Source organism: Balearica regulorum, chromosome 3 (assembly GCF_011004875.1).
Source record: "Balearica regulorum gibbericeps isolate bBalReg1 chromosome 3, bBalReg1.pri, whole genome shotgun sequence".
Classification (NCBI taxonomy): Eukaryota; Metazoa; Chordata; class Aves; order Gruiformes; family Gruidae; genus Balearica; species Balearica regulorum.
Genome location: NC_046186.1, coordinates 102,080,592 through 102,106,165, shown reverse-complemented (window position 1 = coordinate 102,106,165; position 25,574 = coordinate 102,080,592). Strand labels below are relative to the sequence as shown.

Sequence of the window (25,574 nt, the reverse complement as noted above, 5' to 3'; positions counted from 1 at the left end):
CAAGTGTTTGTCTAGTTTGCACTTGAAGCCTACCACTCTCTGCTGTTTCCACAGTATCCAAAGAAAGCTGGCTGACCAGACAAGTCAGATATGTGAAGAACTTTGGGCTGAATGCCTTGTCCCAAAACCAATTACCAGAAGTGTCTGACTGATGCCACATGACGAATTGCTCTCTCCTGGCTGCACTGACAATGGAGGGAGCCTAAACACTTGGCTGAAATGCCCTGAACCTCTTTGTGAGCACCAGACACCTGCCTTGTACCGCAAGGGCAAAATCAGGCTCTGAACGGGGCAGTCTGAATCTAGCCCAGTCAGCCCAGGAAGTCTCCAAAAACTCCGTGCGTTCCTAGTTCTCTCTTAGGATCTGATACTCAGAAAAACATCACACTACGCAAACAATAGATCTGAGCAATTCCATGTGCTCTGTCCACAGAACGTGCTTAAAAGTCCCTTGGGAACTGCATGGGGAAAAGCATACACCGTTTAACAGACATAACTACACACAAATGTATTTCATTCCTTTCCCAATAAGGCGTTTTGAATTTGTTAAAAAGTATTTGCAGAGAAAATGAAAGGAGCCCCTGGCATCAGGAGTCCTTGGAGAATGAGCTATGCACTGGCTAAAGGCTCTGCTGATCACAGTTGGAAGGACAGCCTGACTTTATCAGGAGGATCAAGGAGAAGAAGAGATGGAATATGGGAAAGGTTGGAGGAAGATAAAAAGGAGGAATTTATCCATCAAGGTCAGCTAATTGGAGAGAAGTTTCTGAAACAGGGTGGCTGGAAGCAGCATTAATCCAAGCCAAAACTTTACTCTTTGGAACCTCATGCGTTCCTCCTGTAAGGCTTTTACATTGCCATAGAAAAGAAGGGTCTATTTTGGTACCGAATCATTCTGGGGCAGGTTTTTCTCTCCATATGTTTGCATAAATCTACAGAGGGCAATAGAGTTACACCACCGCACGTTGGTGTGAGATCAGAGGCAAGCTCAGTATCTCTCACCTTGTCTGACAGACTCTTTGACCCATTTCACTCTTTTTTACTCTGTCAGCGTTCCAAGGTCAAAGACCGTGCCCAAATCTAAAGCAGATCATAACTCAGATGCTGTATTTTAAAGACATAGGCTCCCTTTTTTTAATAATGCATTATTTAAAATACTTTCCTTTGTGTTAGCCTTATTACTACATACAAATGATCTTGACTTGGGCTAGAGGGCACACACGTTTCCGGGAGGAGGGATCCCATTTCCTTCACACCAGTTTCCGTGGCATCATCATCATCATCATCCACTTATTTCTGCCCTTGATCACATCATCTGAAGAGCTGGCAGATGTGAAACCTGAGCTACCCATGGGCCTCCACACATCCCATTGCAGTAGGTATGCAAAATGGTTCAGATCATCTCTGATTTCTCTGTGGATCATATGTCTCCTTCAGAAAAAGGGTGGGGAGCAGATGTGCAAAACAGAGAGACAGAGAGACTATGATAATCGTATTTCTCTTTCACAGGAGGGAGGGGTGCGTGCGTGTAATGGGGTGGGGAGGGAGAAAGAGAGATTATATGCAGAAGAACGGCAGAAATTTAAAACACAGGTCAGATTGGATATGTTAACTGTGTGCAAAAGTTTCCTAGTGAGAATATTTCCTTTTGGATGATTTAACAAATGTAAGCTGGATCAAGTCTCCATTATGCAAGAAATATGTTAGGTTTCTTCTCTAGCTATGCACAAATGGCTGGGAAAAGCTGGATATAGTCCCATCCTATAAACTGGAATCAGAAATAAATTGAAAGATTTATAAATTGGAGGTGCAATTCTTCAGCTTCATTGGTTTAAAGATGGTGAAATGAATGACTAAAGCATTCACTCACAGTGTTTTATGAAGCAGATCTAATGTGCAGGTTTTGTGACCTGCAGTGACTTTAACTTCTCAGTAAATCAAAAAGCTTAACAAATATTAAGATGGCAAAGATTACCTGTGTGTGCCAGATTTTATCTTTTATCCGTTATCATTTAGGAAATGAAAAGCTTGAGTCGGAAATCAGACAGCCAGTCACGTGACTCGGGCGGTCTGGCAGCCCCACAAGACAAGAACCTGCAGGAGACACAGAAACTACACATTCGTTGATTAGTTTTTAGTCCTTAAGAAATGGCTCTTTTTATTGTTGTTATTATTATTAGCAACCAATAAGCTTTAGAATCAGAGCAATTCCTTTCTAAATTCCACTGCGATGAAAATTCATTATCACAAGCCAGAGGAAGCAGCTGGGTGTATAGCTCAGCTCATGGCCAGGCTTAGTGGCAGCTCTATACACGTGAGCTTCAGAGGTGTTGAGATTTGGGGTACAGCACACCAGCACCCATTTGATAACACAGAGGCCAAAGATTTCTCCCTTTTCAACCTTGGCCTAGAGTGGCAGGAAACTGGCTGCCAGATGGGATCTTGGCTAAGCCACGGGTTAGATATCTACAGCGCATGAGGAGACCTGCCGCGGTTCAAGTAGAGCATGCCCTCGATTTGGTAAGACTGGCTTGCAGTTCCTTCCTGAGAGCATGGGAGGTAGCTGCCCCGGCAGAGGTGTGGGCATTTCTTGTCTACAGCCCTCCAAATACACCACGGACCTTCAGGATGAAACAAATATTTATATTCTACCCCAGCTCCTAACATGTTCCAAAACAAGGGCTGAGGGAGTCAGCGTGAGATCAGTATCTAATGCCTAAGTAGAGTTGGACTTTTTCGAAACATTTTTTAAACATTTGCTGATTTATTAAATTACTGTCAGGTCTAGGTAGAGTGGATAAGGCCAGCTTCAAGGCTACAGAATAATGTGGAGACCAAATCATAACAAGACTTTGAGCCTTTCTAAAGTTCCAGCCACAAACTCAAACAAAATAATGCTATCAGCTCTATTAGTTTGTCTCACACACACACAATTTTTCTTCCTTTTGCATGCAGAATTGAAGATAATCCCAAAGATTAGACAACCATAACAAAATCAGACCTGTAACAACCACATCAATTATGGGTGATGCTGCAGACTGTAGATTTGCATACATTGTCTTTGCTCCAAGAAGGTCTTCCCCTCCTCCCACCCCTGCAGCCGCTTGTCCCAACTACCAAAAGCATTTATGGCCATCCTTTCCTCTTCCATCTCACAACTGTAAATGAATATATGTTGAACATATATTGAAGTGCAAGGAGAAAGAGAATGGAAAGAGTTTCGTAAAATGGAGGTTCCATTTTTTCCTCAGAATGTAAGATCTCAATTTAAAAATGGCATCAGTTTTCTTCAGTTCTGAATCAACACTACAGCTGTTTAATAGCAGGGAGACGTTGATTTAAAGCACAGAAAATAACAACCCATTTCTCCTTTCAGCTGATACAAAAAAAGAGTAAGAAAGATAAGAAAAGCATTCAGCGTTGAAAAATAGAACTGGGTTCACACTGTTATTTCCTATGTAACTGTCCCTCTGTCACAGCCTGAAAAGGACCATCGGCCAGAAGCTGACAAAGTGCACCATTGCCATCACTTCTTCTTGATGCACAATGGTCAGAAAAAAGAAACAACGCCAAGCAACCCTGCAGCTGGAGTAAGTCAGCTTCATTCCAACAGCGTAAGCAGTTCATCATCAAGCAATATTTGTCCAAAAGTGTAATGCAAAATAATACTACATCCAAAATAAATTACCAAGCCGTTTGCACATGAATCAACAGAGAAGCTTATATATTAACTAATAAAGCCCAGCAATTAACAACAGCAAAATAGTTCAAGTAGTAAGAGAACCAAACTTCAAAGAAACAAAGCCTGGCCCACAGTTTCTTAAGTAAACAGTTTTGCTATAAGTCTAAATACGCTAGTCCTCCGTTCCACGAGATCCAATGCTAAGACTACAGTGGAAACGCAGCAATAATGACTAATATTTGTCCTGAAAGTCAGGCCACCTTCAGTGAAAAAGATGGAAATGCAAATCTCCTGGACTGTGCAGACAAACATCTGTATTATAAAATCCTTTCATACTTTATTATATAAGATATATTTGATACAATTAATTAATAATAATATATTTACAAAATCCTTGCATCTGCCTTCTATTTTAAGACTTCTGAATTTAACATTAAACGAAGTCGTGAGCTAACGTCCCTGTATGGCCGTGTGAACAGAACAAACTGTGAACAACTAGCAAAGGAGTAAAAGGTAACTGTACAATCTGCTCTGAGCAAGGGGTGCTGTGTATCTCTTTTCTGCCAAAAGCAGATTGCGACTCAGCAAGTCAGTTTTCTACCCTGCTCTCCCTGACTTTGGGAAGTTATTTCAGGGCTTCTCACGGCACGCAGTCACCCCTGCCACATGCCCAGCCTGACACCTCTGGCCAATGGAAGGTGTATGGGGATAAAGGCAGCTTGCTTTCTATGTCCTACTCACTTCTGCCTCACTCCTACCTTGATTGCTCTGGGGTAAACCCTTGCTCTTTGCACCAAAAACATGACATCAGTATCAAACCGAGTGTGACCAAAGGAATTAACTGACACCTGTCTTGTTTCACTTACCAGCACTGGACTCTAAAGGAAAGCTACTCATAACTAAAGGTTATTAAAAAAAAAAAAAAAAAACAACCACACAATCAAAAACAAAACCAAAAACCACACAACAAAACCCAACCCTACAACGCAACGTCTCACCACCACTGCCTGCCCACCTTACTCCAAGGCCTGAAATTACATGTAAAGACAGACCTGCTATTAAGACACCAGCGTTCGTTTGTGAACAGAGCAGGATGGGGTGAAATCCTCTGTTTTGCCAGGGGGTGGGACAGTATTCCTTAAAGGAGTGCTGTTTGCATTAGTACACATATCTGAGCCCTTACTTTTACAATCTTTGTTTAAAGTCGTCTAAGAAAGGACACCACCATATTGCTCTCTGCTCCCACCCATTACCAGAATCAGGTTTAAATTGTGTTTGCTCACCTGCTGCTGACCTTGTAGAAGCTTGTGAATGAACCATTACTGATTAGAATCAGAACTTGTGGCACAAAAGCAGAGCACCTGCAGAAACAGAGGAAAAGAAGCAGCTATGTTAACAGATACAAGTAGGAAGCTTCCGCCTTCTATGGGGACAAGTCTGAGTAAAGAGCATGGCACGTCCATGAAGACTTACACAAACTACATTCTTGCTAGCTGCAGGGTGAGTCACTTTAATTATAAAAGCTCCACTATTAAATGGGCTTTAATAACTAAATGCATTGCTATTTCTTCAGCTCTTATTATGATTTAATTTACCTATTCATTTTTCTGTTCTTTGAGTTCTTAATAAAATGAATAGCTGGCATCTCCTAGGCCTGTTCCCTTTTGTATTCTTGCCAATAGAATAACATCACAGCATTTTGCAGTAATGCTGTTTGGGCCGTTAAAGAAAGAAAATGTCAAGTACCTTTTATATGCAATTCTAATATTTGTTTTACTCTCCATTGTTTCTAATATCCCCTGAGAACCTTGAAAGTAACATTATTTCCTTAACAAGTTTGGCCTTTCTTCCTTCTACTTAGCAAATCATTTTCTTGGAGCCTTATTACTTGCTGTTACAGAATACAAGCAACTGCCACAAAATATTGCTGCTCATATATGTCTGGGCTAGCAAAAAGAATCTAAAAATAAATAACCATAGATCTTGGTTTCTTCCCACTTTGTTGATGCTTTGCAAAGGAGAACAATACAGAACATTTCCCCAGATCCCGAGTTGTTTTCATTTCAGTTATACTTCTACTACACTTGAGCGATCCCTTAATACTTCGATCCTCCAGCTATAAAAATGTGCCTGTCATGATAATCCCATCCCACCTTCTTGTTATTTAAAATAAAAGGAGCAATAGTATTTATCGGAAATTTTTATGGAAATCTTTTTAAATTTTGAGAAAGGCTGGTCCCAGAAGATAAACTCATACATCGGAGCCCAATGAGCAAGATGGAAACTGGGACATACTACAGAGGTGTAATTTAATTTGATCAAGTGGATCAAGTTGAGTGGACTCCTAGCTTTCATTTTCTAGGTTGCAAAGCTCAATGCTTTTGCTTCATTTTCTTCAGCAGTTTTTTGTTGTCACCATTTTGTGGTTTTTTTCCAGAACATAAAAATTTTCATTTGGAAATATCTTTGTAGTTACCAAATGTCTTTTAGTTGTTCAGTGCCAGGGATTACATTCCTCAGAGTGGAACAAGACACATTAAATTCCTAAATCAAAGTCCCTTAGTACATGGCACATGGGGTTTAAAATCTTTCCATGGGGCTGCATGGGTTTAAACTCTAGTCATTACGCCCATGGGATACCATAAAGCTGTGTATCACAGGAACCTGGCTTCCAGGGTACCAGCTTTGCCCTTCCCTGTAAACCTATTTGCAAAGCATTTAGAGGACTTGAATCCCCTGGGTTCTCTCTTAGCTTTTTTTTTTTTTTTTTTTTTTTTTTGGCCTTCTAGCCTGCCAAAGAGAAACTGTTTCCAGGCTTTCTCCTCTTCAATTTTAGTGGCAAAATAAGCAAAGGTAGTCAAACATTGGAATTTATTTGTGACAGCTCATCTGCATGCATGCACTTCTGGGCAATATTTTGTAAGCACACAGTAATTTTCAGAACTTGCATATGTTTAAGAGACACAGAGGCTGGAAGGGCCCAGCTCTTCCTTCTGTCAAGGTTGTGGCAGGGAGTGGAGAGGAAGGGAAGAAGGCTGAGCTGAAGTGTTTATGGGAGGTAATACATGTAATTGAATCTCACTAGCATGCACACAAACTGTCCAGGACACTACTTGCACAGACAGAGGGACAGCAAAGAACAGAACACCGTGTTCGCATTTCACAGACCCTTGTTGGTTTGATTCAAACGCTGCTTTCTAAAGAAAGGACACGGGGTAAGTAACTCATCCGACAGGCCAAAGGAGTCACAATGGCTACTTAATTATGAAACTCTTCTAGGCACTTATATATTAATTCATGGTCTAATGTGGTGTCAAGCTGAGGCGAATAAAGGTTAACATATTCTATTAGTCCCAATTGTCACAAGAATTTCATCGAACAATATGGTTCATTAAATGCTGAATCTAATAATTATGTTCACCATAATAGAAATTATTCATATGAACATGATCTGAATAGTTGTGATTTATTAATTTAGACATAAATTTAATTAGCAATTGATTTCAATTGAGTCTCACTCTGAACAATAAGTTGTGTTGTAAGCCACATACTGGAAGCAATATCCAAAATGAAATATGGAACTCCAAGGCAGGATGCTTGTCGGTATCCTTGATTCCTACCCCTGCTTCCTGCTGTGTAAGAACAGTGCTCCTCTCCAGAACAGAATTCCAATTTCCCTCCCCCCAAAAAAGATGGAAAAACCTATTTCCTACTGAATTCCAATAGTTAAAAGATCTCTTTTAGAAAGTATTGTCAAGTAGAAGTTAAGCAGGCTCTCCCAGGACGGAGAGCAGCATGGAACAGCTCAGCCACTGTGAATGGGAAGTGAAGTAAGAAGCCCACGTTGAGGAGCTGCACTAAAGCACATCACAAGATAACAAGAGGACAGAAGCTGCTCTTTGCCACAAAATGCCAGCACCAAATTAATCTCCTGAGGTTCACCGTCACCGTATCCCTGCTGCTGCCAGTAGCACATCCCACTCGGCACAGCCATGCCCATGCTTCCCTGCAGAGTTGTGCGGGAGCACCCCGCACAACACCACCCTTTGCTGTTACAGCAGGGCCACTTAAATTCTTCGTGGCTTGGTTTTCCCCCTCTATAAAACAGGGATAAAACTGTAGTCTTGGCAGTTGAGAACCTTAATTCACTAATGTGTATAAACCCCTCTGAGGTTCTTATTCGGAAGGCACTGTAAAAACGCAAAGTATTATCACTGATTCAAACTGACCTTCCCCTTGAAATATCACCATTTGAGCTATAATTCCAAATCCTGACTCTAACCAAGTGCTACGCTGTGGGATTAACCACGTTAATGCTTAAAGCTGTTGCTCTTTTTTTTTTCCCCCCAGTGTTCACAAGCTAATGCTTGTAGGGGTCTAATCTTGGACAATTCCTTAATGATACAGATTTTCAGATGAAAATTACTGCTACATTTTCCTGACTTCTAACAAATTTAATTCTCACTGCATGTACAATGTTGGAATGTAATTTAATTATAAATACAACATTTTCTGGATAGTCCTTCCTAATTTGAGTGTATCTAGCTGTTGTCTGCACACAAACTGTAAATCATTGTATTAAGAGTGATTACACACCCACTGACACAGAAAATTCATGATCGGGTTGTGAGACTTAAGAGGTTTACCAGATTGAATGTGGCATGGCCACATATTTTACAGAATTTATTATTATTTCTAATCGACCCTCCTCCCCTAAACCAAGATCCCTTAACTGTAGGACTCTCGCTATACTCAAGAAGGACATTTCAAATGGATGTCTTTTTAAAATACACTTACATAGCTACATACAGGAATGCCGCAGTGACATTTTCAAACACAAGGTTATAGGTAGCTAGTTGGGGTTTCATCGTTAGGCCAAATCTGGCTTCACTTGTACAGGGCTAGGATCTGGTCTGAGTGTATGCTGACTGTTTTACACCAGCAAAATACCCCAAATCACAGGCTACAAAGCAAAGGTGGCGTCTTTTTCCATGGGTTGATCTGCCACAGGGCTCTGCCCAGGCAGTGCTCCTGCCACTGTCATTCAGGCTGTCTCCAGTGAGGGGCCTCAAGCTCGTGCAATTTAAGAGCCCTCCTCACCCCTGCAGTGCCAGGCTGCTGTGATTTCATTAGGTGCCCGGAAATTAGCACCTATTATTATTAAAGGAATATATGTTCTTGAATCTTGTGAACCTGTGAATCTTGATAAATAAGCAGACTAGGCACCTTTGGTAAAGGACATAATGCTGATTTTAGCAATGGCAAATGTGGTCAGGGAAGAAGGAGCTCTCCAGCCCCATCCTTGTAGAAGCAAGTGTGCCGTGACAGCAACATAGTTGTTACAAGCAGGCATACTGGTGCTGTTACGTTAATTCTAGTATAGAAAAGTTCACTCCTGGGGAGGGGACAGGCCCAGCCAACCACCCTCCCTCCTTTGGAGGGGCAGCCATGTGGAGGGCAGGCCTATGTCCATCCCTACACCCTGGTGTGAGAAGTTGTTCTGGCCACCAGCCTGTTTGGCTGCTGCGAGTTATCAACAATTGACTGTTCCTAAGGGTCCTCGGGGATCCCTGCAGTGCACAGCAGCACTGCTGCGTGCATCTCAGTGCAAAGCCATCCTACCTGAGTCGTGATTCAACATTTAGGGGGAAAAAAGGCAAATTGGCCCCTACACCACAAGCAGTAATGTAATCTCATGCGTTGTGCTTTGGGGCACGTTGTCAGGGTGCTCCAGAAATACCTCATGAAGCAGAATTTTCTGTCATGAGAAATAACTGTAAGAGGCTCACTGGTTTTAGAGTGCCCATAAACTTGGCGTTTCAAGGAATATCCAAAGGACAAAGACATCTAGGTATTTTGTCCCAGAATCCCAGACTACAAAAGTCTGACAAAGGGACAGACAGAGGATGAGTGAGATTAACAGGCCAAGTAGGTCAGGACCAGTGTGGTTCTCAGGCCAGTACAACACAGCACATTGAGAAAGCTTCCAAGAAGCATAAACAGGAATGGATGTTTGAGACAATGAATGCCCTAATTGGATGCCCATTCTCACCGCTTCCCTCAATTAAGGAGAATCATGGTCTGCCAAGATATTGATGGACAATGTAAGCATTGGCTTGAAAACTTTTGCAATTTAATGAACCAAACCCTACTCACTTGTGAATTAGAAGTGATCCAAAAATAAATCCAGTGGAAAAAAGTCCAGTGACATTTAAGTCAGAAAGTCACAAAATGATTAAGAACTGAATCTTAATAACTTCTCGACAGAAATACTACGACACAGAGGTTTTCATTTCTCGTGTTGGCTTTATCAAGTTTTCTCAAACCTTGGAAGATTGGTTGTATTCCAGAAGACAGAATAAGCAGCTGCATTTCCCCTTAAAATTAAGAAAAAGGAGAGCCAACATTTGCTCAGATTGGAGAGGAGTAATTCCGCTGACAGTCTCACGAAATGGCTTACAACACAAATACTGAGCCAACTGTAACCACATCTCAGCCCTGAAGTGAGAGGTAACTAATACAGTTTCTGGTCAGACTGATCTACAGCGACTACAGTACATACTTCATGAAAGAACAGCTGAAGGCCTGTTGGAAGAACAGGATGAGATTAACATGGAACTGACACATGTAGATGTTCAAGCGTCTTCATCAGTCAGCTTGGTGTCCTGCTATGCCAATATAACGTGAGAACTTAGTGGCCACTTGTGTCTTATCAATGGCTTTGAGGCCAGATTTACTTACTGCCCAGGCTGATAATCTGGAGCTGGTTCTTTCACAGCTACACTGGAACAGCTGCAGAAAGTTCTGGGATGGCCCTGTGCATTTAGGGGCACCCAAGAACACCATCCCTGCAGGAAGAAGGCTCCAGAAACTCCTATACTTCATCTGCCCTTTGATGGACATCATTACAAAAACAAACCCAGGCCTACAAATCTCATCTTGCTCGTGCAGCAGGAAGTCTACAAGGGCAATGCGAGCACAATACCAACGTTTGGTACAACTAGTTTCTTTAGTGCCAAGACAGAGCTCAGGAGCAAAGTACATATGGGCTATATGTGTAGTGGAAGAACTTCAATGTAGTATAGTTAACTATGCATCTATATGATGCACTGGCTGTCAGCAGAATCAGGACTGCATTGAGAGATGTTCTTCCACTGGCATTACTCACTATTTCACGTTCTAAGACCAAATTAAAAGGGAAAACACCCTTAAAGTACAAATATTCATATTGAGAGGAACTCAAACATGGTTGTGAGAGAGGAGAAAGTAGAGAGCTTCCAGAGTCAAAAGCGACAGCACACTCTTACTCAAAAAACTGCTGCTCTGATTTCATTGCAGACCAGGCAGTATTTTGCTGTTCCCAATGCAGAGTGGTTTTATGCTAGTTGAGAGCAGTCAAACCCCTTGCTTCATAAAAGAGATGGGGAGATTGGCTCAGCAGCATCATTTAAACTTGCCCTCAAATGTTTGCAGATAGACCTTGAAAAAAAGGACATATAAACACACGACCTTGTGTAATAGTCCCATTCCTCTGGCTTCTCTGCATAAAAACACAGGCTCACACAGATTTAACAGTATTATGTTAAATACATTTTTGCAAATGTTCTTTTCAGTCTATTGCAACCTTTCACTTCTGAAACCTGGTGCACAGCACATCACCATGAGGTCAAAATTGCAAGAAGCAGAACAGAGGGTTTGAGTTTTCCAACATTCGATAGTAACACTTGAACACCTGGTAATCTCACTTGCACTGTTGTTTGTCTGATGTGCGTACAGAAACATTAAAAAAATACTGGAAAGTTATGACTGCCCTGGCTCTAGGGAAACCCGGCGAATCAGCAATAATAGGGTTGCAGACTGCTGACAGCAGCAATGAGATGTATTTTACTGAGTAGATCAGGGTGATCAGACTCATACAGTTAGAAGAACTGACCAGAAATGTGGAAATAGGACACAGTCAGTGACCTAGGGAGTACTTGGTTAAAGAAGAACGTCCAGAGAGCTCCAATTAATGAGCAAACTAAAGGGGAGTGGGCAAGAGAGAGTCTTCAAGGTGGGGCATCAGTTTGGTGCATCAGCAGGCCTGGCCAGCAGCACAGCAGTCAGAATGAATCGGAGAAGACAAAGCCGGAGGACACCCCAGGAACCACAGCTCAGGCAGCTGGTACAAGGTCTAGGTCCATCTTTGCCCTGGGTGATGGAAAGAAGGAGATACCGCACTGAGAGCGCCAGTGCTGCAGCAGGCACAGACTGCATAGTCTGTAAACAGAGAGCAGGACAAAACAAGATGAGCTGCCTCACAAAAGATGCCATGAGGTATCCAAAAAAAAGAAAATAATGGGCTTGTACCTTTGCTGACATTTGCCTTGGTGCAAGCATAGTCTTTTGAAATGAAGGGCTATATTATTAATGTTTGAACTTTGCTAATATGAAAGACTTGAAGTATATTATTGCTTAATATAGCTACATACTGAGGACAGAACTGAACCTCATTGAGCATTTTAAATCATAAAACAAAAAAAGCCATGTGGCTATTGGGCTGTATGATTTTAAAAACTTGAAAGCACTCAGAAACTAAACCACTTCTGGCAGTCATTTCACCCATATTTTCCTCTGCTTGCCAGCATACTCAGGTGTTCATGAATTGGGAGGAGTGAAATGTTGCAGATTTGGCTAATAGTTCATGCAAAATATTTCTTCCTGTACATAGTGCATTCAGCTAGCCTACCAACTTTCCATACCCCATTGCTCATAGTGCATAAGGGTCTGCTAAAGTAGATGATGTCATTACTGTCCCAGATTGGATGATGTCCAACCCCACAAGACCAAATTCAGTCAAGTTCTTAAGCCCGTGTCTAAACTAAGTACATGAATAGCCCCTTGAGCCAGAGACTCATTTATTAGACAAATTACTAATAGGCTAGAAGATGTGTGTAAAGGCTCTAGAGTGCCTTTAAGATGGCTAGGCAATGATATCTGAAGAAAATGTTAATGCAAAATTACAAATGTACATCAGGATGCTTTCATTTATTAATATAAAATGTTTGCAAGCAACTGTAAGTATTTGTGTGCACATGTACACAGAGACACCATCATGATTGTTTTTAAAAAAAAAAAAAAAAAAAGAAAAAGGGAAAAATGCTCTGGTAAATGTTTCCAGAAAATAAAAATTATTACAGATAACAAAGGATATATTCACATTTTTACTTCAAATGAATACTCTCTATTCTTCCCTTGCCTAGCTCTGATGCTGAGTGTCCTTATCATACGATCACAGAAACGTTCTTGCTACCCAGCATTGCTTTAAATTGCTAGGTTTGGAGGTTTTTTTGTTGGTTTTGTTTTGTTGGTTTTAAGTCTCTTACAAATTTTACAAGGCTGCATACACTTAGCAGGGTTCCATTTTCACACGTGTCTTTTCCATAAAAGCTGCTCACTTATTTTAAATATAGCTACGAGCCAAGAGAAAATGATTACGAAGAGCACTATCATTAGTTTAGTACCATCAGGACAATGTTTATATGAGTTTATACTACAGAGGAGCTCATATTTGAATAACACATGCACATTGTCCTCAGACAAGAAAAAAAAAAAAAGTCCAACCAACCATGTAAGCCAAGTCACGAAATTTAATTAGAAAGATAAGAGTTGGGTTGTGGGTTTTTTTTAGGTTACGGAAAAAGATAATTTGAGGCAGAGAATTAGCATCTTCTAATAATCTTAGACAAAAATGATTTTGTTTTGCTTTGGTTTGTAAATTAGCTCATGATTAAAGTATCTCTCTAGTTGAGTTTCATTGTCTTTTTGTGCCTATTTTCTGAATGCAACCCTGACCTGAATACTCTTGTAGCTCAAGTACAAGATTTGAGAGCATGAGAGGAACAATTATTATAAAATGAAGTACTTACAGTTTTACTGCAAAATCAATGAACTTTCAAGTGATTTTTATCATATTTTGCAGCTGTTCTGTTTGCTTTGAACTATGTTTATCACATCAAAAACTGTAGTACTTTTAAAGGATGCTTTCTCTAGAAACTTCCTTCACCTTTATTTTCTTGCACCACCCAGTGCTGTAAATGCTGCTTCCCAAGGATATTTTTATCTTGTGATTTTCCCATGCCTCAGAAATTATCTCTCTCAACACTTAGACCAGTGACTTTGCTCAGTCCCTGCCCTGTTCTCTCTCATGGTTCCTTAAATGAGGAAAAGTTCCAAGTTCCCAACTTAATTCACAGTTTTGCAGCAGTTCAGTTATATGTCACCATTCAAGGCTACCTCTCTGACATTTTTACTATCAAAAGGAATGGCCCCACGTGATCTAGGCGTGCAGGAGCTCAGACCGTCTGTGAGGAACCATACAGAAAGAAGCAGGGAGGTCGCACTCCTCCCATGGGACCTGATCCCTAAGGTTATCTGTGGACATTAGAGGTAAATATTCCACTGACTTCAGGGGTATAGGGTTAGAAGCACCTAAGCTCACCTTACTCTCAGCTACATCTGTTTCCAAGTCAATCCTCTACCTCAAGCAAAGCCATCTCCTTCCTCAAAAGGGACTGCCAAATTCAGGACCTTTATGAAAAGACTTGCTTGGTTACCTTTCCCCACCTTGACCCCTTCAGCAAAAGCTGCATGCTCTGGGCAGTATTTACCATGTATCTGCTGCTCCTTCACAACTGCTATGGACTCTGCTGGATATTAACAACCTCATCATACAAACCTTCCTCCCTGGGCAGAGCTCCATTAGCAGTCCCTTGGACTCCAACACGACTGATATAATTATTGTGGTAGTCCTCTGTATCAGCCACTACACGCACACTAAACGGATGGCCTCTTACCTCAGATAATTTACAATCCAGGTTACAATCAGATGCAACAGGGACAAAGCAAACATGAGGGGAGGGGAAAGACAAGAGAGAATGAGGTGACAATAAAAGTCAAACAAACAAAATAAACCCAAAATATATATCAACCGGCATAGTCTTATAGGTTTGCAGCAGAAGAGAGTTTATTCACGGTGCTATACCCAGCAGCATTGTATAATAAAATTCTATTCCATACATTTACTAGTACCTAAAATTAATGCAGCTGTGTAATTCCTATTATGCTTCCTTTTGTAATTCATATCACTCCTATCTCCTTTCTGCTTAAATCAATAGAAATTTAATTTTACTTAAATGCTTACTGATCACCAGTAAAACCTTTGCTTTTTTTTTTTTTTAACCTGAATTATTTGTTTTATCAGAGCTAATACGAAGATGTACTCACACTGTTTCACAGTTCAAGTAACTGGCAGTCACACCTACTTTTAAATCACATTCACTGACCTTTTAGACAACATCCTCAGATCCTTCTGACCGAAGCACAGATTATAGAAGTTTTACAGTGCACCATTCTGCTGCTCAACTTAGAACAGGAGTAAATGAGCCTTAGTGTTGCTACTCTGTGGTACCTGCCAGATAGGTACTTCCGCTATGGTAAACAAGGTAAAAACACATCAACTAAAACCAAAGTGAAGGCAATGGCCACAGCCCATTTAATACACGGTAAAATGATCATACATCTGAGTCCAAAGGGAAGAAAAGAGAGAGACTTTACATACAAAAAGTGTGAAACTCCCTGTAAGTTACACGAATACTTAAAAGATGAAGCTCAGAGGAAATACGACTTTGAGGACAGGTATTGGCAGTTATCCCACTACAAGGGCATTCATTTAATGGATCAGAGCATGGAGCACTTGAACCATCTATTGGTTGTCTTCTGACCAAGCAGGACGGTAACTATTCCCTTAAACCCCTCCCCTGGCGCTGCCTAATCGGACTTTATTTAAATTTACCTGGTTATAGCCTTGCAATCACAGTTTCCAGCCTTTGTCTTGTTTCATCTAGCATTTCATCTTTTCACTTCTTTTTCCCTCTTTTTTAAAACTGCTGTTAATTAAATTTAACAACTGACAAACCTAAACAAGAATATAAGACATCCAAGTGGGATTTTATCTACAGTACAAGTGATTTCAAGTGGGAAACAAACACATTTAAATCCTTAGAATGTCGCTCTCACCCTTCCAAATGCAGAAAAAGTCACGCTTACAGCTGTTCCAAATTATACCATTACATAGGTACTCCTACAAACATAACCTTCTTGATGCAAATAGAAAAAAATGTGGATTTTGAGGAAAATTTCATCAGAAAAAAAAAAACACAATAAAAATTTAATTTGTAATACTTTACATTTAGGAATTGCTTGATTTCAGAACTGTATTTTGAGTTCTTTTCATGTTAGCTTAACCTATTGGTATTTTCTCCAACATGTCAATATTTATAGTACATTACACATGCAAATATAGAATTCTACTTGGTGGGTTTTGTACTTTACTGTAAAAGGATTGACATAGTTGCTACTTAAACCTCCTGGAATAGAATCGTCTCTCCAGTTTGTTTGCCTTAAAACTATTTGGCACTAAAACAGGTCAGCTCTTTTATAATTCTTTTTTTAAAAGTTATGTTATTTCAGATTAGTAGAAACACTGTGTATGTCATAAAACAAAATAAAAAAAAGCAAAGATATACCAAAAAATGAAATTTTTTCTTTTGACAAAAATTCTAAAAGAAAAAAAAAATATTGTGCAAATCAGACTTGATAAACCTCATAGATTTTTAACAGTAGACAAGTACCAGTGTTGTCACTTATTTTCATCTCTTCCATACTGTCAGAATACCTATTACCTCCCATTTTGAATCCAAAAGCCATGATTAAACTGGAGCACATCTTACAGCACAACATGCAATATTTTCCAGTGACAGAGAAAGCACTTCAGCCCTTAGGTTGTTCCAACAGTTAATTATCCTCCTTGATAAAAATGTGCCTGTATATCTAGTCTGAATTAGTCAAGCCTCACCTTCCAGCCCTGGACTCTTCCATAACATTTTTTTCTTGTGTAACTGCTTGTATTTTTTTCCCTTGTAGGTATTTTTGTCACTCCTTAACCTTCTCTTTGATGAGCAAAATGTATTAAGATCTTTGACTCTCGCATTCCACAGCGGGTTTCCATTCAGGTAATTCTTTCTGTCACTCTGCTCTGAACTCTAACCTTTTTAACCTCCTTTGAAGCATGGCCCCTCAGAGCGGACACAGTAGTAGATGCTCCCCCTTAAAGCCTTTCCCTCTCTCCAAGTCCAGGGATTTGTTCTTCTGGCCACATTCAGCTATTTGGCCACCTGTAATCCAGAATTTCTTTACATGGGGCTTCAGTAGATTCCCAATGTCACGTAACGTGATTTTGGCTGCTAGAAGAAACAGAAGGAAAGTTGGAAAGAAAGGCAAGTCTGTGCACTTGGTTTGTTTTCACTGCTCTCCTGAACTCATCTGTGCACAGATGCAGCTTATAAGCAACTTTCTGCAGCTTTCAGGCTTATTTCATTTGTATCGCTCACGTTACAGTGGAAGGAGCCACAGCAGACCTGTGAGCACCAAAATCTGAGCATATGTGGCATCTCCTCAGATAGACCCCCATCTCAATTGTTCCCCATAACCTATTCTAGATAAAGAGTATAAAAACACATGATCAAAATCTGCAGGAAAACATTCAATATAGATAGCATACAGCTCTTGTAACACACACACTAAGTTTGGGAAAACCTGTTATCTGGCACAAATTCTAGAGCAGAGTGTTTATTTGAGCTAGCTGCAGCACAAAAGCTTTAAAGAACATTACGGAGGAAAATGACAATGAAAACAGTTCCCTCTACAACATTACCTGCTCTCAGCTGAGCTAATACCCTCTGTGGTTTTGCAAAGCATTAGTAAAAAAAAAAAAAAAAAAAAAAAAAAACAACAGCAGGTAAAGAGCCCTCAGGATCTGGGCCAGAAATTCATACTAAAACAGCATTAGTAGTGACTATAAGTCTCTCTACAGAAGCTTTCAGAAAACAGAAAAGTAGTCAAGATGCCTACAATTTTTCATGGATTTTTTGTCTTTTCTACAAAATAACTTGCAGGGATGAAAGCAAGCCCTGCAAAAGCTGGTGTCACAGGTCTTGCTGGCTGACTGCTCTGTGTGCTGTCCCCACAGACTCCTGTTAGCTTGCGTGTAAACGCAGAGCTGAACCAAAGCCTTCATGCGGTGCCAGGGGATGCTGCAACATAATCTTCTGGAGGAGTTTTAAAAATCTACATCCTTTCCAAAACATTTGTGTGTATTAAAGAATCAGTGAGGTTTTTTTATGTAAATGTCCCGGTATGGATCTATGCTGTCATTCACAAACTTTCAGGTATCTTGAGTTAGACATCATACTGCCTTACAAAGCTTCTATGCTATATATTTTTGATGCTGAAATAATGTATTTGATGAAATTTCTATTTAGATTATAAATTCTCAGGTCCTATATGACATCTGTGTAAAAAAGCATGACTTGTAGGCGTGAACTATTCTGGGTCACACGGACCACATATAAAGGAGTGGGATCTCCCTTACTCTGCATAAAAGATAGTGGTGGGCTATGATGGTGTGTGTTTCAAATGTTAGAGAAGGCAGACTCTAGGTAAGTAATAAAATGCTGTATGTACTGCCTTAGGAGCACGTCAGAAATTTCCCCTTGTTCACTGGCATTTACAACCCCCTCCCCCCCCCCCCAAAGGGAAACACTTCTGAAAGCACAAAGTTTAACACAGTAATAAAAACACATCTTAAAAGCCCAAACCCCTGTGTTTCAGTGCTTAAAAAAGGTGGCAGCTTGGCAGACCTGGAGACTGACAGCAGCAGTGTCAGCCTTCCTCACACTTCTCTGCCAAAGCACCTCAACCTTGACCTGAGGAGAAAACCACAAAGGGTTTGAGTGGGATTTCATGCCCATTCACTCTGGCATCTCTGCTGAGATTGCCAACAAGGGGGCCAATTAGTGCCTGCTTCAGAGGTTCATTTTTTTTTCACCGTGTGGAAATGACACCTGTCCACTGAAACTGGGCAGAGACCCACCAATTCCCTGGGTGCCAGTGACTGCACAGGTTACTGCTCCTGGTTACTCCCCTTGTACCAGGCATGCAGCAACTCGGAGTTGTTGTCCAAGTGGGACCAAATTCATTTTCCTTTCCCAACAAATAGTCCTTTCTGATTTAAAATAGCAGCCTTGTGTTAAGATTGAATTTAAAAAGTGATTCTCTCACTATTCAAGATCCTGGGGCCTCACTGAAGATCAAAAGGCCAGTTTTGCTGCGCAACCAAGTAAAATCCCATCAAGAAATTGCACCAGGGCAGAAGGAGATGCAGAGGGAGGGCTTCAGACCTTTTTATTAAAGAGAGAGAAAAATGCTACTTTCCTGTTGGGCTCTTTCCCTCCTCACAAGACCTGACTGGCAAATTTCTTGGGTGCTTCCTTGCCATTCAGTACAACAGCAGTTGCCTTACCTGTTCAGAGAAGAGAAGGTGTCACAGGAAGGCTGTTCCCTCGCCAGGAGATGGACAGGCATGAGCAAGCTCATACAAAACATGGGACTGTATCATAAAGCAATCAATTGGTCTAGTGGCCAAGAAAGGAGTAGTTGCCACTGTAATATGGGTAGACATAAGTCTCTTCAACTTAGACACTATAAAAGTCATCACACTTTAATTAATGACCAAGCAGTGCAGTTTGAATAAGAGACCATTTGCAGTGTAAACTGTTGAAATGTTACTTAATGGAATGGGAAACTTCATTACAGATTTTATAAACATTACCTTTCATAAATTCCAGTTAATTCAGCTTCATTTTGTCAGACAAAAAAAAAAAAATGTACAAGTCATTCTCTTTGAAATCAGACATCACCCTCCAGTTCATCTGTCACCAAGTCAGGCTTGCTAGCCTCTCTAAGGATGTCATCTGACTAGGGTTTTCTATCACTCTTTGTCATTCCAGGTGCACTTCCCGACAATTTTTTTAGATCCTTGTCCAGAGTCTCCTCCAGGAATCTAGGAGGACCATGAAGATAGCATCAAGGACTTGATTAAACAACAGATAACATGTGTACCCAGCACACTAACCTCATTTGCAAGCTCTCACAGTAAATGATTGACAGCTGATGCCCTAAGCAAAACTGCTGTTTATAAAGTCCTTTTCAGTCCAGCTACATTAGTCTCTCCACATAGCAGAAGTCAGTACACTGCTATCAAAACCAAGTCTGTGACTGATAATATTGAACTCTTCATTACCCCAAGTGTTGCTGCAAGTAATACCATGAGTTTGGACACCACCGTTCAATAAAGGCTCATTATTATAAATATTCAGCTTATGTCATGATGAGAACAAACAGCTTTGCAGCCAAGGTGAAAAGGGTGAATTGCAAATAGGTCTAGGTTATGATAGAGACAGTGCCCTATTTTTATGAAGTAACCTTGTAGCCTAGCACCAAACACAAGTTCAGTGGAATACATGGGATCCTGTGTATTCAAACAAAACCAGTTGGTTGCTAGCAGTTTTTAGAAAAACTAAATCATGGAAGGAATAAGCGCTGTCAAATGATACAGAGCAGGGTTCTTCTGTTGTTTAAGTCTGATATTTCTAATACTTTTAGTAAGGCTCAAATCTTAGCAAAGATTTTGTTTTGTTTTAAATCCTGTAATAGTTTCTTGAATTAGATAAGACACCACAGATAAATTGTGTCTGGCATTACAGTTCATGTGACTTATAAGAATAGACTTGTCCTGACCTCCTCTCTTAAATTCACTTTCTCTCCACTCCAGAGGTGGCTGCATGTGGTACTGGCTGTTCAGAGCTGGCTACGCACCAGAATCTCTCAGCAAGAGCCGCTAATCTCTCCCTGGGAACAGCACCCAGATTGCTTTGCCTAAAGTCACAACACACCCCTCTGGTTTCTTTGTCTACTCTGTATTTCAGCCTAATTAACCAACAGTTTCTAATGATAAAAATAATAAAAGAAAGAAATTACTTCCCAGAACTATGAATACATTGATTCACATGTGCTGGGCAGTCGCCCTGCCAGCTTTGTTGCAAGAGGAAAAAGGAATAATGAAAAAGACTTTCATTTGATCCAGTTCCTTATTGCACTTGTGAGCTGTGTGAGTCTAGTAAAGAACATCACTGGAGTTGATGGATTGTTCCCTGAAAATTTGGGGCTGATAAGGGTGCTTGATCATCTAAGCTGGACTACAGCAATGGTCCACATTTAAAAAAGGTGCTCAAATCCTGCAGACGCTCACAGAAGGCAGCAGAGACAAGGGACTCCAGGAATACACACACTAAACCCCTTCCCTTTCAGATTACATTCTTTACATTTATTACCTCTGAAGGGAGCCCATTTTCACCTGTCCCAGGCATATCTAGGGTCCCTCTTACCTCAGCATCTGAAAGTCTCACAACTACATGAAATATACCATCCCAAGAAAGTACAAGTACTATTATGATGCACCAAGAGTTAAATGGGGATCCCAAGACAACACGAAAACACTGCGGTCAAACAGGGAACTGAACGATATCACCATTGGTGTAACTTTGCAGAGCCGTAAGGAACAGGTCATACATAGCTGAAATACTGATGGCCAACAGGGAGTAGAACTAATAGGGTACTCAGATCCAGAAGAGAGGAGGATGAAGTACTGCTTTGCCTTGCTAAGAAACAACTATAAAAGCCATTCCATCCCTCATTCATTCCTAAATGGAAAACAAAATTAATTTCCTGGAGGCAGGAAAGCGGGAGAAAGAAAATTAGGAACAGTAAACTCTTGCATAGGAGTGCAACGAATATCCAGAGGGTGGAATGATTCAGTCCTACTCCAGCAAAAAAGCTTCACTGATAGCAGACATGTCTGAGAAAAAAATTTTGACATGAAACTGAAATCTTAACTTCTTAGAGAATTTGTCTAAAAACCTTAAGCATCTTCCTTCTTAAGAAGGAAGAAAAAAAATGTGCTGAGGTTCTTTCAGTAATCTTTTTTGAAGATTAAATCCCTAGAATATTTTCCTTTCTACCTCATCAACCATTCTCCCCTTACAGAACTGCAGAAACATCGTTCTCCCCGACTGACTCCCTCTACCAAAGTTAGTAACCTCATGTGAGATATTCAGAACAAAATGAATGCCACTCCTTAGCTTTGGTGTGGTACCTTTAAAGGAAATAGGCACTGATAAGCTCAATGTGGCAGATGAAGGAAGAATATATGTTTCAGGTGAGTTATGAGACAGGCATGTGGCTGAAAGATGAGAGTTGTAATGTTTTAACCTGGTGCAACTCATCCACTTGAGCTCAGTCACAACCCAAAGTCAGCAGTCACTTAAAACTGTTTTTCTTTTTGTTTAGCCTGACAAACATACAACTCCCGGATGAGTACAGAGATTGGTCTAGCAAGATGACTTTTCTGCGATACATCCTCTAAGCCGGAGGGGAACCAAAGAGGGAGAGGAGCATTCCCATCAAGTTCTCAGTATAAACCAAGAGCTCTTTTCCCTAAACATTATTCAGTACAGCTTTTGAAGTTTTCAGTAACCACTAGGTCACTATATGTTTCGACCACCTCACATTATCCTGTTCCTCCAGTCTGACAGACAACATTAAAAGGCATGGCATGTCCACTCCTGAAATGTCAGCTCCTCCTTCACGTACAAAGTTCACTTCCCTCTCAGCACAGGGGGTGTAAGGTAGAGCATCTGTTCAGCCATAACACAGCCTGTTCATGCAGTTCAAGACACGAGGCAGTTCCCATCGTCAGCTTTCCCACTGAAGTAGTGCCAGTTAACGGGCATGTATGTCTGAAAAGGGGAGTCATATTCATCAGCAACATCTGGAGAGTGACTCAGAAGAAATTTTTGTTTGTCCAGCAGCATGGTTCTGTCACCTATGATGTCGTTCTCAACTTAGTCTTTGATCTTTCCAAACAACAGACCTATGCATGGCCAGTGTAAATCCCTGCTTTCACTGGTAGGGGCTTAACACAGCCCTACCACAACAAACAGAGCAAGTCTTGAATTGCACTTGCTGATGCCTTCAGCTGGGACGGTGCAATGATTCCTGCCCCAGCACACCTGCCTGTCCCTCGTCCCAAGATTACCCAGTCTATGACTGGGAATAATAACCTCACAGCAGAGAAGGATCAGCTCTTGAACTGCTGCAATTTACAGGCCAATATATAAAAGAAAACCAGAGCCAATGCCAGATTACTGTAATATGCTGGGCTATAAATGGTAACAGTTCAAGAGCTACTGGGCCATCCCTGCCCTGGAGCCAGCAATCTCAGAAGAAGAAAACATAGGGGAGGGCAGGTGGTTGGGAGCAACAACACTTCAGCCATACCAGTTTAATCTGAAGCCGTAAGTGAGCCAACACCTCCACTGAAGTGATGTGTCTCACCAAAGATCGCACAGCCTTTCCCCTAAAGAGGTCACTAGAGAGGTGAAGATAAAACACAGAGAACACAGGCGTTTGAAATAATAATGTCTCTCAGTCTCTAGTCCTACAACCCATACCCTTAAGAGCAGAATGCCACCTGAGTGAGGACAACATGCATAAGTAAGCAAACCTGAGTTATTTAAGGCCTTGTACTCATTTTGGTAAACAGATAAACAGTCAGGCAGTTGACAGAGCTACATTACTGCATAGCATTGCCCAAGGCCTTGCCTTAGTTTTGCAGATGATACAACAGGGACACTATTTCACAGAGATACAGCTGGGAATCCCTTGATGGCCTTTGGTGAAGGTTTTGGGATTCTAAAATGCTGGGTGCCTTTCAGCTGCAAAATATTATTTAATGTGACACAACTAGCAAGCAGCAAAAAATACAAGACCTCATGAAATTACCAGGGCTGTTTCTGTGCGAAGTCAATGCAGGCAATTGTCTGTGGCAACAGACTGCCAGGGTCAGTGAAACAGGCAAACAAGGGTAACGTAGACTTGGCTACATCAGTTCTCCAGAAAGCCAGACCAGCTGTTTCTGTGTCCAAAAGAAATAGCTCAGTGCCCAGGGCATTTGCTACTGCTGAGGAGAGGAAGAGGGTTCCCCCCCCAGGAAAAGCCACTGGTTCTCCCAAACCTACTGTGAAGGGCCTCATCACTGGAATCAAACCCTGCACAGCCATTTCTGCTGCCTCTCTGCCTCTGGGGGCAGGGGTGGCCTCTCCTGGCTGCTCACACTATGGGCATTGAAATTCAGTGGTGCCTACACTGCTGAGAAACCTTGAACCAAACCCGCATGTAATCATTCCCTATGTGAACATTACTCACGTGAGCCACCCATAAAAGTAAATACTATGTAAAGAACTACTACCTTGAATAAGCCTTATAGGATCAGGTTCACAGATCATCCATGATGACCTAAACAGTTAGCATTTATGCAGTATCGGAAATAGGCACGAGAAGAATTTGCAGTCTAGGGCCTCTATCCAGCAATCCATGCTGGCAGACCTGTAAAGGGGTTTGGACATAGTACAATGAGCGATAACAGTAAACAATGGGAGAGAAGAGAGTGAGGGTCATAACTGCAAGACCATCTGGTTGTTTCCATTTGCTGTGTACACATCTTGCTAGTCCTGCCGCTAGAAAGACAGAGAGGGTTGTTGGAGTACCGAGTTACTAATGAATAGTTGCATTTGTGTCTTATATACTATTATTGATATCAGTAGTTGTGGCAGCATTTCAGATAACTGGTTTCTGAGGAAGGCCAATGAACATTTCTTACTGCATGTATCAATATGCAAAATAATTCGGTACATGTGACAGTTTTGTTACAAGAATTTTTAAGTGTTCTTTCATAGGTGGGTGGTTTTCCTGATCCTCTAACATTTTCTTTGAGTTCTTAATTCCCTTGCCAGGATCATTAGCACTTAGGTGGTCAAGCCCATAGCCGACATTCTAGGTACCAGGACAAAAGAATAAGTTACGATAAAATGAGGAATACTGTATACTGTTTGGTAGGACACATGAAGGAGACTCAATTATTTGCAATTAGTCAATATGGATCAATATTGGATTTATCTTTAATGAATCTCCACTAAGCTTCCAAATCAATGAAAAGAAAACAAATTAGGCAGATGCATCTTCCTCTGTGCTCTACCTGCAACCAGATGTGGGCTTTACAAAACCACATGTGGGAGTGAAAACAGAGCCAAGGGCCCTTCTCAGAGAATCACCTGCCACTTGACCATATGGTTTCAACCTTGGAGTCAGGTAGCAAGGGCATTCCAGCCTTTTGCAATCTGCAAGCTGACCGAATGGGAGACATGCTCAGAGATACTGTGAACTATCCAGGAGGGGCAGAACCGGAGCTGGAAGTAGACAATGGCACCTCTCTCTCTGCTGAAGAGGAAATCTTAGATACGAGCATCTCCCCACTTAAATTAGTGTGCTTTGGCAATAGCTCCACAAAGGTCATGAGTGTAAAACTGCAGGAAATAAAAGATTCGAGAGGTTTGTTTGAACATCCTCCACCTGAATTCTGACAAGGCTGCTCCCCAGCTTAGGTACCCAGGAAAGTTTTTCTAATTCATAAAAATAAGCGAGGAGAAACTTTGAGCTGCTCAAAAGATAAATCCCACTTTCCATACCACTATTTTAGGAGGCATGAGGATGTAAAGCACACTGCCAGGGGACTCGAGGGGCTTTCTTTCCTGCCACTCATTTTTCATCACCAATCCTGAACAGACCCCAAAACTCAGACTAATTAAAGACAAATAATTAAGCACATTCAGACTGGGAAGGTTGGCAGACTCTCACTGTATTGTGAGACCACCTTGGCACTTAAATGGTTAGGGACTATATCCCACAACATCATGCTCATCTCATTGTGGTAGAGAGCTCTTGAGAATGTTATTAGCTGGGTGTTCGCCTTGCCGTTTTTCCACATGAGGCAGATGGGTAATTACGAAGCTAATAGTCTGATTGAGAGAAATCAGATGCAGTGGTTTGCCCAATTAGA

At 41.1% G+C, this 25,574-nt stretch overlaps 1 long non-coding RNA gene across 1 annotated transcript in view; it reads right to left on the bottom strand.

Moving 5' to 3' along the window:
• The window catches only part of LOC142601312 (uncharacterized), a 150,518-nt gene that overhangs the window by 103,679 nt on the left and 21,265 nt on the right, over nucleotides 1-25,574 (bottom strand). The window contains exon 2 of the long non-coding RNA XR_012834915.1: nucleotides 4,966-5,043. This is a non-coding gene — a long non-coding RNA (uncharacterized LOC142601312). The remainder of the gene's footprint in view (nucleotides 1-4,965; nucleotides 5,044-25,574) is intronic.